Source organism: Setaria viridis, chromosome 3 (genome assembly GCF_005286985.2).
Source record: "Setaria viridis chromosome 3, Setaria_viridis_v4.0, whole genome shotgun sequence".
In the NCBI taxonomy this organism is placed as follows: domain Eukaryota; kingdom Viridiplantae; phylum Streptophyta; class Magnoliopsida; order Poales; family Poaceae; genus Setaria; species Setaria viridis.
The window spans coordinates 15,961,814-15,978,529 of NC_048265.2; the positions used below are offsets into that span (position 1 = coordinate 15,961,814).

The 16,716-nt window shown below is 40.3% G+C and overlaps 1 pseudogene; it reads right to left on the reverse strand.

The window, feature by feature from the left end:
• Positions 1-8,110: 8,110 nt before the first annotated feature.
• LOC117849086 (acidic leucine-rich nuclear phosphoprotein 32-related protein 2-like) lies at positions 8,111-9,136 on the reverse strand (annotated as a pseudogene).
• Positions 9,137-16,716: the final 7,580 nt, after the last annotated feature.

Consider the following 16,716-nt stretch of genomic DNA (forward strand, 5'->3'; position numbering starts at 1 on the left):
TCTTGCATTTTGATGATAGAAGAAGCATTTTTTACTTCATATAGAATTTGAATAGGGGAGACCATGCAGTCTTTAGCACTAATAACCAAGAATTAGCGTTACTCCATAAACAACTAAAAGAATACCAAAAGAAAGACCACAACCCATGGGGAAGATAGCCCAACAATACATTTAAAACTAAAATAATACACAAACAGAGACTTCAGAAGACTCACATTTTTTCAATTTCTAGGTCCTACCCAATAGGATCTTCCAAAAGGTCGAACAGCATATCAGCAACTAAGTCACCAAATGTATCACGGATCAACAATTTAGTGCCATCATCATCTTTATACTCTTTTTTGTCATCAACCTATTCCAGAAGTATAGATGCATTAGACGTTTCTGATTTATAGTTCAGAGTTCATATAAAAAAGCATAAAAAGTAAAAACTGAGGCACATACCACATTGTTTCTCGATACATGGGAACCAAAGTTCCTAATTAGAAAGAAGGCATAACCAGTCAAGTCAGGGAGGACAATATTTTCTTAACAAGGTTCCGTCCGTGAGCATCATCTTTGACTTCATGTCCCCATAACAATATCTTCTTGAATATGTCAACCTTCTCAACTTTGTTTGTCCAATTTCTATCGATCATGCATTCACTCAACGAATTGAAGAAGTCAACTTTCTTGCATGATAGGAAACCATCAAACTTAATCTTGATTTGGTACATGACATTCACTCGCCCCATTGATGATTTAAAGCAGCAATGGGTATCTGAACCCAATCTGTAGGATGTCATGAGAGGCCCATCTGGTATATTCTTTAATTTGTTAACAAGATGCAAAAGATATGGTGGGTAGTTCCCATCCGAATTGAAGATAGTCAATATATATTGTGCAAGGTGTTTGCCATCAAGTTTCTTTTCGCCACTTTGTGCTAGCGGTGGATTACGTTTTTTGACTCTAAAAAGGAGTTCAGTTTACATCCTACATCCAAACTTCATCATAGTTTAAAAAGAGAGAGAAAGAGAGAGATCCCAATTTTATGATCGTGGTGCCAATAAGAGTTAAAAGATGTTTTTTCAACACGACATGTTGAGCACCATTATTTTGTATCTCATTTGATGACGATATATATTATTTTACTGAGTTTCACACCCAAGATCTTGAGGGCGGAGTTGGGAGTTTTGGAGCTGACAGGCTTGTAAATTGTAGTGTTGTCAGAAATAGCAAGAATTTGTGTCTTCGCTTCAAAACAAAAGATGTGCCGTCCTGCAGAACTTACGACCCAGATCCCATGTTCAGAGGGTGCAAGCTTCCGTTTCGATAAGATGTTTCTAAGGATGAACTTGACACCCAAGCTCCCATGTCCTCGTGGGGGGGCATATGTCCTCGGGTGGGGGCATGATGCCAAACTGAAGCGATCTTTGTGACACTTCATCTTGGGCAGCAGTATTTCGTACTTCAAATGATGATATCCCTAGTTTTTCTTGTAAAGCTTCTACCTCCAAAACTTCATTGGTTACATCCAGGACAAGCTTCACAGAAAGTGACTGCATGTTTACAAGATGATCAGCTACATAAACAGACTATAGAACTCCATATAGAGTGCAATTCTAGAAATATAACCCCAGAAATATTGGTGGCTCAGGAAAGCTGATAGCTTGGCCATTAGCTCCAATTGCTTGTCTCGGGTGGAACTGCCTTGGTCCTCACCACCTCTCTCTTCTGTAGCTTTGTCAACGTTACACTCTTCATTAACTCCATAAGAGGTACCAGAATCTTGCATTTTGATGATAGAAGAAGCATTTTTTACTTCATATAGAATTTGAATAGGAGAGACCATGCAGTCTTTAGCACTAGTAACCAAGAATTAGTGTTAATCCATAAACAACTAAAAGAATACCAAAAAAAAGACCGCAACCCTTGGGGAAGATAGCCCAACAATACATTTAAAACTAAAATAATACACAAACAGAGACTTCAGAAGACTCATATTTTTTCAATTTCTAGGTCCTGCCCAATAGGATTTTCCAAAAGGTCGAACAGCATATCAGTAACAAAGTCACCAAATGTATCAGGGATCAACAATTTAGTGCCATCATCATCTTTATACTCTTTTTTGTCATCAACCTTTTCCAGAAGTACAGATGCATTAGACGTTTCTAATTTATAGTTCAGAGTTCAGAAAAAAAAGCATAAAAAGTAAAAACTGAGGTACATACCACATTGTTTCTCGATACATGGGTACCAAAGTTCCTAATTAGAAAGAAGGCATAACCAGTCAAGTCAGAGGACAGCATTTTCTTAACAAGGTTCCGTCCGTGAGCATCATCTTTGACTTCATTTCCCCATAACAATATCTTCTTGAATATGTCAACCTTCTCAACTTTGTTGGTCCAATTTCTATCGATCATGCATTCACTCAACGAATTGAAAAAGTCAACTTTCTTGCATGATAGGGAACCATCAAACTTAATCTTGATTTGGTACATCACATTCACTCGTCCCATTGATGATTTAAAGCAGCAATGGGTATCTGAACCCAATCTGTAGGATGTCATGAGAGGCCCATCTGGTATATTCTTTAATTTGTTAACAACATGCAAAAGATATGGTGGGTAGTTCCCATCCGAATTGAAGATAGTCAATATATATTGTGCAAGGTGTTTGCCATCAAGTTTCTTTTCGCCACTTTGTGCTAGCGGTGGATTACGTTTTTTGACTCTAAAAAAGAGTTCAGTTTACATCCTACATCCAAACTTCATCATAGTTTAAAAAGAGAGAGAAAGAGAGAGATCCCAATTTCATGATCGTGGTGCCAATAAGAGTTAAAAGATGTTTTTTCAACACGACACGTTGAGCACCATTATTTTGTATCTCATTTGATGACGATATATATTATTTTACTGAGTTTCACATTCAAGATCTTGATGGTGGAGTTGGGAGTTTTGGAGCTGACAGGCTTGTAAATTGTAGTGTTGTCAGAAATAGCAAGAATTTGTGTGTTCGCTTCAAAACAAAAGACGTGCCGTCCTGTAGAACTTACGACCCAGATCCCATGTTCAGAGGGTGGAAGCTTCTCTTTCGATAAGGTGTTTCTAAGGATGAACTTGACACCCAAGCTCCTATGTCCTCGTGGGGGGGGGGGGGGGCATATGTCCTCGGGTGGGGGCATGATGCCAAACTGAAGCGATCTTTTTGACACTTCATCTTGGGCAGCAGTATTTCGTACTTCAAATGATGATATCCCTAGTTTTTCTTGTAAAGCTTCTAACTCCAAAACTTCATTGGTTACATCCAGGACAAGCTTCACAGAAAGTGATTGCATGTTTACAAGATGACCAGCTGCATAAACAGACTATAGAACTCCATATAGAGTGCAATTCTAGAAATATAACCCCAGAAATATAATTGAGAGTAAATAAATGCATATTTATCCATTTCATAGCCTCTTAGATACAAAAAGGGAAATACTGGATATTAGGGGGGTATTAACAACTCTGATACCCTTATCTGGTGGCTCAGGAAAGCTAATAGCTTGGCCATTAGCTCCAATTGCTTGTCTCGGGTCGAACTGCCTTTGTCCTCACCATCCCTCTCTTCTGTACCTTTGTCGACGTTACACTCTTCATTAACTCCATAAGAGGTACCAGAATCTTGCATTTTGATGATAGAAGAAGCATTTTTTACTTCATATAGAATTTGAATAGGAGAGACCATGCAGTCTTTAGCACTAGTAACCAAGAATTAGTGTTACTCCATAAACAACTAAAAGAATACCAAAAGAAAGACCGCAACCCATGGGGAAGATAGCCCAACAATACATTTAAAACTAAAATAATACACAAACAGAGACTTCAGAAGACTCACATTTTTTCAATTTCTAGGTCCTGCCCAATAGGATCTTCCAAAAGGTCGAACAGCATATCAGCAACAAAGTCACCAAATGTATCAGGGATCAACAATTTAGTGCCATCATCATCTTTATACTCTTTTTTGGCATCAACCTATTCTAGAAGTACAGATGCATTAGACGTTTCTGTTTATAGTTCAGAGTTCAGATAAAAAAGCATAAAAAGTAAAAACTGAGGCACATACCACATTGTTTCTCGATACATGGGTACCAAAGTTCCTAATTAGAAAGAAGGCATAACCAGTCAACTCAGAGAAAAGCATTTTCTTAACAAGGTTCCGTCCGTGAGCATCATCTTTGACTTCATTTCCCCATAACAATATCTTCTTGAATATGTCAACCTTCTCAACTTTGTTTGTTCAATTTCTATCGATCATGCATTCACTCAACGAATTGAAGAAGTCAACTTTCTTGCATGATAGGAAACCATCAAACTTAATCTTGATTTGGTACATGACATTCACTCACCCCATTGATGAGTTAAAGCAGCAATGGGTATCTGAACCCAATCTGTAGGATGTCATGAGAGGCCCATCTGGTATATTCTTTAATTTGTTAACAACATGCAAAAGATATGGTGGGTAGTTCCCATCCGAATTGAAGATAGTCAATATATATTGTGCAAGGTGTTTGCCATCAAGTTTCTTTTCGCCACTTTGTGCTAGCGGTGGATTACGTTTTTTGACTCTAAAAAAGAGTTCAGTTTACATCCTACATCCAAACTTCATCATAGTTTAAAAAGAGAGAGAAAGAGAGAGATCCCAATTTCATGATCGTGGTGCCAATAAGAGTTAAAAGATGTTTTTTCAACACGACACGTTGAGCACCATTATTTTGTATCTCATTTGATGATGATATATATTATTAGTACTGAGTTTCACACACAAGATCTTAAGGGTGGAGTTGGGAGTTTTGGAGCTGACAGCCTTGTAAATTGTAGTGTTGTCAGAAATAGCAAGAATTTGTGTCTTCGCTTCAAAACAAAAGACGTGCCGTCCTGCAGAACTTACGACCCAGATCCCATGTTCAGAGGGTGCAAGCTTCCGTTTCGATAAGGTGTTTCTAAGGATGAACTTGACACCCAAGCTCCCATGTCCTTGGGGGGGCATATGTCCTCGGGGGGGGGGGGGGGCATGATGCCAAACTGAAGCGATCTTCTTGACACTTCATCTTGGGCAGCAGTATTTCGTACTTCAAATGATGATATCCCTAGTTTTTCTTGTAAAGCTTCTACCTCCAAAACTTCATTGGTTACATCCAGGACAAGCTTCACAGAAAGTGACTGCATGTTTACAAGATGATCAGCTGCATAAACAGACTATAGAACTCCATATAGAGTGCAATTCTAGAAATATAACCCCAGAAATACTGGTGGCTCAGGAAAGCTGATAGCTTGGCCATTAGCTCCAATTGCTTGTCTCGGGTGGAACTGCCTTGGTCCTCACCACCTCTCTTTTCTGTAGCTTTGTCAACGTTACACTCTTCATTAACTCCATAAGAGGTACCAGAATCTTGCATTTTGATGATAGAAGAAGCATTTTTTACTTCATATAGAATTTGAATAGGAGAGACCATGCAGTCTTTAGCACTAGTAACCAAGAATTAGTGTTACTCCATAAACAACTAAAAGAATACCAAAAAAAAGACCGCAACCCATGGGGAAGATAGCCCAACAATACATTTAAAACTAAAATAATACACAAACAGAGACTTCAGAAGACTCACATTTTTTCAATTTCTAGGTCCTGCCCAATAGGATCTTCCAAAAGGTCGAACAGCATATCAGAAATAAAGTCACCAAATGTATCAGGGATCAACAATTTAGTGCCATCATCATCTTTATACTCTTTTTTGTCATCAACCTATTCCAGAAGTACAGATGCATTAGACGTTTCTAATTTATAGTTCAGAGTTCAGATTAAAAGAGCATAAAAAGTAAAAAATGAGGCACATACCACATTATTTCTCGATACATGGTTACCAAAGTTCCTAATTAGGAAGAAGGCATAACCAGTCAAGTCAGAGGATAGCATTTTCTTAACAAGGTTCCGTCCGTGAGCATCATCTTTGACTTCATGTCCCCATAACAATATCTTCTTGAATATGTCAACCTTCCCAAGTTTGTTTGTCCAATTTCTATCGATCATGCATTCACTCAACAAATTGAAGAAGTCAACTTTCTTGCATGATAGAAAACCATGAAACTTAATCTTGATTTGGTACATGACATTCACTCACCCCATTGATGATTTAAAGCAGCAATGGTTATCTAAACCCAATCTGTAGGATGTCATGAGAGACCCATCTGGTATATTCTGTAATTTGTTAACAAGATGCAAAATATATGGAGGTTAGTTCCCATCCAAATTTAAGATAGTCAATATATATTGTGCAAGGTGTTTACCATCAAGTTTGTTTTCGCCACTTTGTGCTAGCTGTGGATTGGGTTTTTTGAGTGCATATACTTGGCCTCTCAAAAGAATAAAATGACTCAAATTGAATTTTCCATTCCAACTATGATCAGAGGCGAGGACAGCTGTGAAACATTGCACCCAGCTGCTTAGCACAGCACATGCTTCATCGGTCACCTTCAGCTTTTTTGTTTCCTTTTCAGGCAGTTTAACATATTTAAGGAGCCTGTTGCCAATTTTGTCTTGAGTTGATTTAGCTTCACGGAAGTATTCTTGTAGTGAAATTGCTGTTAACAAAAAAATAGTATGAGACTGTGCCTTTTTCTATATCTATTATTACAGCATTAATGAATAGTTCAAAAAAGAAAAAGGTAGACCAAATGTAACCGTAACTCTAGTAAAATGAACAATAATGTGGATAAAGAGCATTGAAGCATGTGTGGACCTAGCATGACTCACAGGTATTCCTAGGAATCAAAATCAGTATGTATCAGGAATATACATGTGTATGTCTCAGAGGACACAGCAAAGCTTGGTTTTGCAATCGCACGGTTGCAGCAAGGCATGCTTATCACTTTATCAGTGCCTCTGTTGCATACGACCCACACTTGGGAGTTTAGGAGTATGTAAATTTTCATGTATGAAAACAAGTGCTATGAATTAGAATAACACTAAAGTGTGTTAATTACAATTGCAGCCATTTAAGATTTTGAATTCCTTATAGCAAATGTTGGTTGGAAATCCTCCCAAAGCTATATAACCACACTGTGGGGATTGCCCTCTCATTTAAGAAGAAACTCGTGCCTTGCGCGCTAAGTAGTGAATCTTATGATGGGATGCAGATGGTTAATTTCCAACTGATTCTCTTTACACACTGAAGCTATTATTTTGAATTTTTTTCTTAATTATTTGAGGTATCTACATTATGAACAATTTGTATTTTAGTTCATGCTACCGTGGACATTTCACATTCTTTTATTTGAATCTTTAAAGGAATTCCCAAGTGCCACATCCTAGGTCTGCTACTGTATTGAAGTCATGGAGAAAATAAGTGGTAAGTCATTAACAATAACCTTCTTTGCAGAAAAATGCTGCATCCACGATGCCTAAAAGCTTATCTGCTAATTTAGAGAGTTTCTCATGCAGCAAAGACAGAGCAGTAGAATCTGGAAATGAAGGGTCTAATGACTCAGGCAGTGGAGGCTCGCGTTTCCCGATCAGAACAATCCTCGGCACAATTTTCCGGGGATGGTACCCGTAAGCAAGCGCTGCTGATTGAGTCAGCGATATGAGATGTGCTCCTCCTTCAAAACACGCACCTGCTGTTATGTCACCCTGTCGATTGGAACAGATATTTCAATTAAAACAGCACATCATAAAACGATTTCAGCCTATATTCATAACCTTAAGGCCTTAAGCTAGGAAATAGGCATGCTTCCTTGCACCAAAACTCAACTAATACACAAAGAATGCTGATTAGTCTCATGATTTCAGTTTAATTTACTGCCTGACCCAATGGAAGTATCCATACATTTGGAAACCAAGCACTTGTAGGAATAAATAGTGTACATTGAAGGATGGCAGTTCAATGAAAAAATTGCCCAAAAGATAAAGTGGTAGGACTGAAGAGAAGTAAATGAATGAGATACTCCATGCAATACCTACGAAAGGAACCCTTTACAGAGCAATATGGATCATATGCCTTACCAAGAACATTTAAATTAACCAGTTTACATGTGAAATGTGTAGCTCAAACATAACACAACGCTCCTCAGCAACAATAAAACGTTTCCAGAGCCAAAAATCATCATTCATCTATCAGCATAACCTAATTACCAAGGGATTATATGGTTTATTTATCATGCTGATACACACCAATGACCAGCCATATGAATTGAATTGCATTATATGAAATCAATACCAAATTACCAATGACAGTTCTAAATTAAGTTTAATTACAGCTGAATTTTCACCTGCTCATCTCTCCCATCCAATTTCTTCAAACTGGGGATCAACTGGAAGATATTTTGTCGGTACCCGAGGAAGTTGGTGATGGGGCAACCGTTGAGATCGAGCGACGGAGCGAGTCGATAGCAACGTCGGCTAGTGGAGTGAGCTCATCCAACTCAGTGTACAGGTTGTCACCAATGTTCAGCAAACGAAGCGTGGCGCCACAGGATCCCCGGATGGCGTCGAGGGAGGTGGCGCCCGACAAGCGATTACGGGGGAGGTACAAGCGAAGGAGCTTCGGTAGTAGGGGCAGGCCGGCGAGAGAGGTAAGACCTGAGTTGGCGATGGATAGCTCGACGAGGGATCCAGCGACGCAACTGAAGAGACTCGGACTGGGGAGGCGGCCCGTGGAGGACTTGACGGTCCCGTCGAGGACTAGCGTCGTGGCCGCGGAGGTCGAGGTACTCGCGGAGGCGGCGTCCGCGATGGCGCTCCTCCACGCCGCTTCATCCTCTTCGCCGGCGGCGGCCATTCTGCGGCGGCGGTCGGAGGCACAACCCTAACAAAACCCCGAGTTGGAGGTACGGCGTGCGGAAGTGGATGTGCCTGGCGGTGGGTGACTGGGTGATGCGGGGGTGTACAAGGCTGTGCAAACGGCGGCAGGAACGTCGCCTCCAGCTGGCTTAGCAAGGAGTGGATGCCTGGTGGACCCACCTTAGGATGTAAGGCAAGAAAAGAGATGGAACTGGCGTATGTTTCGCTCCTTCCTCTCAAATGCCCCAGTATATACCTCGTCTAAAAAAAGTTAGCGAGGCTTCTCTGCAGGAAAACTGGAGGGGAAAGATTGCCACCCTTTCGAGAGTTTTTCCTTTTCATTTTTGACCCGACAATCAATCATAACGGTTTGAATCGCGTAGATCATTTTGGCAGCTCCCAAAATCTTTTCCAAAACCTTCATCTATTTATCAAGAGTTATCTTTGTTCTCTGGGACTATATTGGACGCGTTCGGTTATGCTAGCTGCAGCTGCAGCTGCGAGCAGCCGCTACAGCAACTGCAGCCAGCCAACAAACGCTGCTACCAAAGAACAGCTCCTGCAGCCATCCAACAATAGCTGCAGCGCTGCTGCTTATTTGAACAGCATTTCAAAAATGGCGGGAATTTGACAACAGAACCGTCCAAGACTCAACACAGAAATGAAAAAAAAAATAACATCCATATTGCACTCAAGCTTAGCTCGCAGCAACAGCTCACTGCTAACTCAAACCCCAAATTAGGCATAAGGTGATGGTTACATCCATAACAAAATATCCACCAGGTAGACCAGTACACCACACATCGTCCAATTCTGATGGTGAAATCAGATTACAAATCATGTTAAATCATACAGTCCAACTGCAATCCAATCATGGAGACTAACAATATTGTCATTAGCTATAGCTGCTAACCAATCCTGCCATCCGAAGACAAGAATGATGGTAGTTACAAACTTCATTTAAACTTTGACGGCCTTTGATATCAAACTCCTTCAAATAGTACCTACTATTGCGACATGGTGCCATATAACCCTCATATATTGGGTAACCAGAATCCACCAAGTAGTAGGTCAACATTCAGGCACAGTAATTTAGATATGTCAAACCCATATGTTAGTTATGCATACAGTCAAAATATGCTGACCTGGTTACTGTAGTCAACAATGTAATCTAATCAATGCAAATCATATAGTCCAGCTGCAATCCAATCGCGGACTTTACTAATATCATCGTTGACAGTAGCGGCTAACCAATCTGATGCAGGGTCATTTTCATCACCAGTCCTAATAAGGTAGGTGCCATGACCAAACATGTCATAGCAACCATTCCAGGTCCGTTGTTGTCCAATGCAAAATTGTGCAGTGCAAAGCATACAACAATAATCTTTGATTGCTTCTCCATACTATATAACGGTATCTCGCTTAGAATCTGCCACTTATTCTTTAGCACTCCAAAAGACCGTTCCACAACATTCTGAAAGCACGAATGATGGTAGTTAAAAATTTCATTCAAATTCTTGAAACCTTTGGATAACACAATGAAGAATAAACATTGATATATTGTGAGTGTGAGATTATGAACCTTTACCGTACTGATTATCCTTTACTACTTCATTTTCTCTTTATGCCTACGGCCATCCATCTTGGGAATGAGTAAAAAAAGAATATGCACAGTATGCAACAACCATTATCATGAGTTACCATTACAATTTTGCATTTGCTAAAAAACAGAATAGATCGAAAAAGCTATCAGGACTCTTCCGGTGTGATTCTGACTTACGAAGTAAGAACACTAGTGTAGCTAACAAAATTGAAACGTTAGAATTTCTGACGTCGGAAACTGAACCATGTCAAAAGTAAAAAAGAAAAAACGTAAGATAAATCCCTAATCAATTTCGCACGATATAAGAGCTTACGGCCTAATCAAAGGCACAGCTTACGGTCTAATCAAAGGCACACGAGATCTTATCCCAGCTTATGTGTTCAGATGCACGAAATCTAGTAGCATACAAACGTGCATATCGAGAATGGAGAGGATCGGAGATTGGAGGGATACTCACGTTGGCGGGTTGCCTCGATCTGCAGTCACTGGTGGGCGGAGATGCGGTAGTGCAAGGTCGACGCCGGCTCCAGCAAGATCCCGTTGCTGGTGAGGGAACGGATCAAGGTGGCGTCGAGAACTTGATTTGGAGCCCTCCTAGCACCTATGACCTTCACGGGGGGAGGTGACGGGCGGCAGCCGGCCTCAAAACCCTACCTTCTCTCGAGTTCGATGGGAGGCGACTAGGGGAACCCGAGACGAGAGTTGACCAGATGGGAACCGGAGGACGTGAGATAAGCCTGTAACTGTTCAGCTGGGCTGCTGGCTATTGCTATTTAGGCTGTAGCCGAACGGCTGGGCTGTACAGCCATAGCTGCAGTTGGCCAAATTCGGTGGGAGGTGACTGGGGAACCGGAGATGGGAGTTGACCAGATGAGACCTAAAGAACGTGAGATAAGTCTACAGCTGCGTGAGATAAGCTTGCAGCTATTCGGCTGGGCTTCTACAGCTGTGTGAGATAAGCCTGCAGCTATTCAGCTGGGCTGCTGACTGTTGCTGTTTGGGCCGCACTAAGGCCACAGCTGAAGCGGGCTAAAAATCAGCCGCCAACGGACCCATTGTAGATGTCAATTTCATGTTTAAAATTTCTGTTTGTTATGGCTATTTCGGCTTGTATTGATGTTTCGGCAACAAGGAGACACAGTACCCGAGGCAGTAGTCTATCTTGATTGTTAGCACCGAATTGTCTTGATAAACAAACTTTGCAAGCTATTACAATAGTTTTGTTTACGCTATAATTTTGTGCCATGGTCACCATTTTAGATAAGAGTTACAAAACCACTTCCACGCTCAAATGTTGAACCATATTGACAAAAAAAAAGAAGTGATCCCGTGATACGTGATACGATTAGTGTAGGTCATCAGTATTGGGGAAAATAAATGATTCTTAAAAATGATAAAGCCATAATTCTAAGTTTCTAACATAGGATAATTCCTCTTCAAAACTAGTGTCATTATGCCGTAGTACATTGCTATTTTCTACAGATCCTAGCACTAGTTTCCCGCCAAAATGTTCTGCTTCTTGGGCCTGGGAGGCTGGGAGTGCAGCCCACAAAGTAGCCAGGAGCTATCACCTAGAGGCCCAACTGAACAAGCTGAAGCCGTTTAGTTAGGCTCCAGGCTCCTCTGACGAAAAATGTAAAACAACCCAAGCTATACTGACCATCCAATTAAGATACAAAGTTATCAGAAAATCATCCATAAATTTCTTACTCGTACAACTGGCAGAGGCTATTTTGATTACATCCAAGCTGCAAAAGCAAATCATTCTGCAAGACCTGTAAATGTATTAAGCCTGAACTGCTGAAGCGCTGATCAGTTGCCGCCAGCAAGCGAATGCTGAACTGCTAACCCACTGAAAGCCTGAAACAATGTGATTCCAGAAATCTCTTGCTGCAGATAACAAGTCCAAGTAAGTTAAACAATTAAGCATCAACCTTTTTATAACTTCTTAAAAAAAACCTTTTTATAGGAAAAGATGATACATTATCTTCCAACCAACACAACTCGTAGTTCTATGTGATGGTTGGTCCTTGGCACTTGGCACATGATGATTGAGCTGAGTTCTACGGCCGCGCTGCAATGTTCCCAAAATTCGAGTGCAAGCAAGTCCCACAGAAAGAAAAAGGATTAAACTTGTTTCAGGTTAATTTCCCCTAAAATGAGAGCTCCAACAAATTACCATCCCTTACCTTCTTATGTGTAAGACACCTCTGACAGTTGATTTTTAAGAAACCTGAGAATCCAATAGGAAACGTTAGGACCTGTTTGAATAATCATAGACACAACAGAACAATTAGTGAAACTTCAAAACTTTGACTAAAATTAGTCAAAATATGCACATGCTTAGTATATAAAGTTGTATCAATAGATAGTCTAAGAAGTGCATGTAAGACAGCAATGCTTTGACTAAAAATGTAACTAGCATTTTTTGTTTCATAGAAACACCAAGGACCCAACCCATGGAAAACTTGTGTTAAGAGACAAGAGAACACACAAGGTGGGTATTTATCCTCGACCAGCTTGTCAACTTGGAGGGAGCGCTAACTTCTAAAATCCTCCTGTTCGCTTCAAAACAAAAAACAAGAAGGATGCACACAAGGAACTTGTATATTCAATTAAAAGCCTAGAAGGAGAACACAGAGAAGTACCCCAACACACATAACCAAAAACTACCATCTACCATTACGCCACATTGGTGTCCCCTAAAAGCTAATATTGGACAGTAAAATCATAACCAGTTGTTAATAGCTAATTGGCTGCAAAGTAACCCTGATTGATATTATTTTTCCAAGTCATATTATTGTGTAGATAGTCTAAGAGGTGCATGTAAGGCAGAGCGATGCAAAAGGATGGACACTGGAACAGACGACAAATTGGATATACAAAACAAGAAGCATTAGCGGAGGGAGAGTACATGAAGATAAGATGATACCTAGCAGGGGCGGATCCAGGGCCCGGGCTGCAGCCCGGGGCGAGACCATGAAGTCCCTTTAACCTATGTGCTGTTTAGCCTAACAAAATGAGGCTTAGGAGACAAAATTAGACTATTTTAGGTGTGATTCAACAGCTCAGCCCGGGGCGCAGCCCCGTTCTGGATCCGCCCCTTACCTGGTACACTTCATCTCGTCAAGTATCCATTTGAATGAACCAGAACATCTGCCAGTCTTGTTTCTAGCACCTTCTTGCCTGAAAGAGGTTGCCACTCAATCATTTGTACAATAGTAGAGAAATGAAACTTCCACAATACATTGAACGCAAAATACAGTAGCAGCATGGAATGAATTCTCTTCATTCAAATACAAGTTCTAAGGTAGTGAATAAAACTGATCACATAGGGCAGGTTACAAAGAATTGAGCATAGCATGATTATACCTTGTGACAAAAACAGGAATAAAAATTGTTCTGGATAACGTTTAGCAGACAGTCTTATATGCGATGCAGCAACATAAAGATACCAGATTTGCTACGAATAGTCTCCTTTGCTAATATTTCGTCAATTGGTCCAGGGTTTATACTGTAAGTAACATAGTACTTGACTAGCCAGACAAATAAATAAGTGTAGAGAATGCTTAAATGGGCATAACCCCATATAGATCCTATGTTTTTTAAAAAAACATGTAATTCCCTACCGATTGCTTAATTGATAAATAATTGCAACCGTGTCACTTGTAAAGAAATAGGAGGAAATATTGTTTAGTTCACTATTGCTCATAATCAGTTACTCATAAATAATAATATTGCATAACGCAATACATCATAATGATGACAGGGCTAGAAATATGAAACATTTAATACCTAGATATCCAGATACCCAATTTAAAGTTTGTGATAAGTCGCTTCAGCCCACAGGTGACGTGGCTTAATCTCAGCCCTCCATTGTCGATCCGATGGTGAGAGTGCGCCACCTCATAGGGTGGGCAGCTGGCCCTATGCTCATAAAATCCACTCTCTAAGTTATACCATGCTGTTAAAAAAAACAATAATGAGCAGTGTTGATTCAAGGTCATGAGTACAATACAATAACTTTTATTTTACTCTTGCACAGTGAATCTTTTGCCTACAAAACTGCAGCAAAATAATAGTCCAGGTATCATGCTTAATCGAGACAGACATCATGGAAAATGGATATATGGTCTGTCATGATTCAGAATAGACATCAGAAGTGAGGACAGCAAAATATTTAGGAACTGGAATCATTAAGTCAAGATCGCAGTATCCATAACCGCTTGTGAAGAGGCTTTTAATTTCCTTTCAAGGTACTGGGTTAATTCGCTAATTTTTGCTACCTCCTCTTGAGATAGGAGTGCTGAAACATCATCAGAAGGTAGAACTTTTGCAACCTCTTAAATACCCTCAAAAAAAGCTAATTTGAAAATCTACTAAACAACTACTATTGGAGATGATCCACAAAACAAACAAATCATACTACTATGAACAAATTTGAAGGATAAGTAAAAAGAAAAATATGGATCTAAATTGCAATATGTGTAATCAACATGCATATAGAAGAAAACATATGAAATTTAATCACCTGGAGATGGGATATGGCTTGATTCAAGCCACGATTGGAGCACACATGGTTTAAGGAAGTCAGGGGTATGATTGGTTCTCTTCCCTGGGAGCTTGGCTCGCACCAGGAACCACCGGAGCGGATGCAAATGGGTCGCGTTTGGTTGTAGTTTCAGTTGAACCCGGCCGCGAGGATACGATGATTGGTTGCACGTACGAACCTGGAATTTAAAAAATAAGATGCTGTTTGGTTGGTCGCGTACAGGCTGTTACAGTCACCACTTGCATTCAACCGGTGGAATACCAATCCTAGTGCTAGTCAAAAGAGGAAACTACACTTTGTAACTAAACTAAAATTACTTAGACTTTGAAACTAAAACCACAATTATTACACTTGAACTAAGATAATTAAAGCCTCTAACAACATTAAGACATCTTTACAGTCCCATTGGGCATTCTTGATAATAGATCTAGCTTGCGCCGGTACCTCTGTAGCTTCAAATTTTGCACCATGAAAAGCTTGCATCGCTTCCTCTTTGGTCTTGTACTTCTTGTAGCATGCTCCCCTGAATCCATTCACTTGATCATGGTAAGCCTCCCAGCTGGAGTACACTCCAGTTTGACGACCAACACTGACAACGTACCAAGACATCTCTTCTAAAAAAATAAGCAAAAGAAAGTATCATTGACCTTACAAATAATTTGACAAGAAATGCTTAGAATAAGAAGAGATGCATAAAACAACTGAAATGAACATATCATTGGCAAAGGGCAAATGCTTAGATTCAGAAAGAGATGAAAGCATATAGCAAAATGACAGAAATTAGCAAATAATTGAGATGACATGAAAACAACAGGAATGAACTTATCATTTGCAAAGGGCATAAGCTCAGATTCTGAATGAGATGAAAGCATGTAGCAAAATGACAGAAATTATGACAGAATTGAGATAAAATGAAAACAACAGAGTTGAACATATCATTGGCATTGGGTATATGCTCAGAATAACATTAGAACAACACAAGAAGTAAAATGACAGATCAGGAGCCATATGCTCAGACAGGCAATAACATGAAAGCAACAAGCAACAGAAGCATCATTGGCAATGGGCATATGCTCAAAATGACAAGGACAACAAAGCAACAAGTTTAATGACAGATCAGGAGGCATATGCTCAAACAAGCAATGAGATGAACACATCAACCAACACAAGCATCATTGGCAATAGGCAAATGCTCAGTCATCACCAGTCAGTCATCATATCAGATAACTCAAAGTTCAGTTACTAATCAGCTACCAGGAGGCTACCAACAGAAGAGGATCAGGCTGACTGCACAAAAGTGAAGGAGTGGACCAGGAGGTTGATGCACAAAAAAAGCCACCATCTGATCAGCAGTCACTGCACAAAAGAATTGTCACTGCACAAAAGAAGGTCTCTGCATGATAAAGAGCCTCACTGCACGTAGTAGTGCTTTGCCAAGTAGGTCCTCAACCACAGGACTCTATGAGAACCATTCATCTTCACAAAAGCAGCACCATGAGCCTTGTTGCCAAGCAGGTGTTCATAGGCAGCCATGAGTTCTTCATCAGAGAAACCAGGCATGAACATGATAGCATCATAGAGATCAGGGTGCACATCCTCTACCTTAGTCTGAATAATGGCATTGGCAACATTGTTGACAGTACCAGTCATCCCAGTCATCACCAAAATATCCCCCTCACTAAGCATGGACCTCTTCCTCTTGTTGGCTGGTGTTGAACCAACAGGACCACCATCTTGACACTTTCCTGCCATATCATCCAGCTTG